Raw genomic sequence first — 3,084 nt, 5'->3', positions numbered from 1 at the left:
CGCCCCAGAAGCCTTAAAATTGAGAATTTTTATTAAAATGCTAGGGTGAAACCAAAAACCTCTCACTGTACTGATTATCTCACAGTAGACTTCTCGTGCAATTTATTGTATTTTTCAAGCATTTTGACTTAATACTACCATTGTTGAATTATGCATGAACTATATGCAAGCTGATACTTTGTTCACAGTAATCAGTAGGCTTTAACAAGGGGAGCGTGGCTCATCAAGGTATTTGGAGGAAAAAGGACAGAGCCACCCAAACGCTGTTTCCCCATGAGTAGTCCAAACCTTGGGTGAGCCCTGTGCCTGCACTCTCTTAACGGGATAAAGAACCGCAGCGAAGATTACACGGCCACCTCCCCTGCACCTACCACACACTCTACCTGACAAATAGGATCACAGTGTTTAAAGGGATAAAATGCTGAATGTATGAGAATGAAAGCGAGAGCTGTGTGTGTATGTGTGTGTGTGAGGAGGATGGAGGGTGATGTACAATGTAAAAATGTTAATACTTCAAAGGAGGAAGGAATGATGCAACATGAAGGTCTTAAATCACACTGTTTACACTTTCTCTATTCTTGTAGGCCACAGTCAATTGCAGCTACAACCCAGATATTTTCGGAGCTATGCTGGAATGGTATAAAAATGACATTCACACTATGTACAAATAAAAATCCCAGTAAATGTCCCTCCTAATACTCCTTTTCATTTGAATAAGATGGCGAGTATTACTGCACACTTTAAAAAATCATTCTTGATGCAAAACACAAAAACCTCAGTCTGTCTCTCTTGTTTTCACAGCCACACACACACACACACACACACACACACACACACATAGAGACAAAAAAAACTCCATCCTCTCAGGTCTACAAAATATAGACACAAGCAACCAGCAAAGCTGCACCAGTGCTAGCTAATGACCTATCTTCAAGCCTCCAGTGACCTGAACCTTTTTCTTAACTAAATAAATATGTAAGGCAGAACAAGTGAACTGCTTATGTCCTTGGCAACATCATAAGCTGTTGCTCATATGGAAGCGACCCACATCTGTATTCATCTTGCACGTGCGCTTGTTTTAAATATTTACCTGCAGGATGACTGTAGCTCCTCATCCTCTGGTGGAAGTTTGTCTTTACTGTGAGTTGATGTGAGCTTTAAAGCTGATGTGGCTGGCATTTTCCTTTCAAGACAAAAGAAAAGGGAATCAGTGGTTGCTCTAATTTTTATTAAAACATCATACATTTTAGGAATAAATAAGTGGCTCACAAGGCAGAAGAGGAAAATGTAAGACAGAAGACAGTATACAGTAAGTACATCTGTGCTGACGTTGCAGCTAACAGCAGTCTTCTAAATTTGTTTCCTTCCATGCACTTCTCATTGTTTTGTGAGGTTAAATTTAGATACTTTCTGCTGTGTACAGTAAATCATGCTTGGGGAAAGTGTTTGTGGAGAGTGAAGATTACAAAATGCCACGGAAAAGCTACCCTGTTAGTGAAAAACTATACCCCAAACAGATGGTATAGAGCATGCTCCATCTGGGAAACATCAAGCCACTAAAATACAGAATTGAATGTGAAAATAAAAACTGAATATAAATTCTCAAAACATCACTGTGGTCTGTGGAACTGAACAAAAGGTCTCTATAATCCCACAATATTTTACCTCCTGATTTTCTTTGCAACACAACAAGATGCAGGATGTGGAAGCTAAATGATATATACAGGATCAAACACAACGTCAACAACACACACACACACACAGAGTCACACACCATCCGAGCTCTCTTGTTTAACAGTGCACATCAAATATTGTCAGTCATGGTCTAAATAGAGCATGCTGGGACTTCAGGGATATTCAGTCATCTCCAAGGCTTGCTGATTCTGCTCTAAGAATAGATCAAACCAGGAGCCGATGTCCTATTTTGTTCTTATCTAGCAGGAAAACATGAAAATAACCCACCCAGCGAAATACAAATGTGAACATATCTGCCATGTCTAATTCGGATTTAGTGATGAAAGCATGGTCAAAGTAGGCTGAGGATACAGCCCAAGCTCTTTTGCTCTCAATGACTAATGCAGTGTGATGCTGATGTGTTACACCCTTGGGTTGGCAAAGAAGCAAACGACCCACACTTCTGACACTCAAATGAATGAAAGACACTATTTCTATCAAGCATGTTAGCACACAGTAGTTCGGTCCTATGCCTTCTCTCTATGCTCCTATTGTACCAAGTGATGTACACATGCACCCAAATATATATCACACTCCTATGTCAAGTTATTACAGCCATGGGTCTTCACAGCTTACACCACTCATAAAAGAATTATATGAATCCGGGATTCAGCAGCTCTGCAGGATAAATTCATGCAGTGAAATTACTGATTTAAATGAACGCCACAGGTTACCAACTCAGGGGCTTACGAAAATCGTCATAACCAACATGTGAAATCTTAAAACGCGATCTGCTGCTGCTGCCAACACCGTCACGTGAGTCCTGGTTCGACCAATCGCATGAATCCTTTAACTATTTCTGTCTCACCCCTCAAGATATTGCTGTTTTAACACCCACACGGTTAAGCCAACTACACAGGAGTGTGCACTGTGGATTTTTAGTATGTTCACCACACGCATCACTCCCTTAAGACCTAAAGTGGAACAAAAAGCCGGATTATTGAACCTCAATAGGCCCCAGCATCACCGCGATGCTCAAACCACGAGCACTATAAGCAGTAACATTCGAGGTGGCACCTCTGAGCGCAGATCTAGAAGAGGTGGACTATCACCACTAAAAATCGTGCCGGTGCTGTTTCCACCATCACTCCTCCTTATCGGCAGCAGCAGCGGCGTTCAGCCTCCTTCAGCATCAGTCCCTCCTGCGTCCTGCTGCTGCTGCCCTCCTCCTCCATGCCGAGCGTCAGGGACCCCCTGCTCCGAAGTGTTCGGCGTCAGTTCATACTTTCGGTTCTCTAGCTTTATGAAATTAAAACTCATACAGCTAGATAACCAAAGACACAAACTGACCCGTAGTCTCTTAAAGGGGCCGCCTCTCTGACACAAACAGAAAGAGAAAACAGAGAAAGA

At 42.1% G+C, this 3,084-nt stretch overlaps 1 long non-coding RNA gene across 5 annotated transcripts in view; it reads right to left on the bottom strand.

Moving 5' to 3' along the window:
* The window catches only part of LOC109969300 (uncharacterized), a 23,283-nt gene that overhangs the window by 8,605 nt on the left and 11,594 nt on the right, over window positions 1-3,084 (bottom strand). For 3 of the 5 annotated variants that reach the window (XR_002276243.1, XR_002276246.1, XR_002276242.1), the window contains exon 2: window positions 1,091-1,183. This is a non-coding gene — a long non-coding RNA (uncharacterized LOC109969300). Of the gene's footprint in view, window positions 1-1,090; window positions 1,184-2,751; window positions 2,917-3,084 lie in introns of those variants that run through there. The other 2 variants (XR_002276244.1, XR_002276245.1) reach the window with 2 other exon arrangements.

Source organism: Monopterus albus, unplaced genomic scaffold (assembly GCF_001952655.1).
Source record: "Monopterus albus unplaced genomic scaffold, M_albus_1.0 scaffold172.1, whole genome shotgun sequence".
Lineage (NCBI taxonomy): Eukaryota > Metazoa > Chordata > Actinopteri > Synbranchiformes > Synbranchidae > Monopterus > Monopterus albus.
This window is presented reverse-complemented; position numbering and strand designations above follow the sequence as displayed.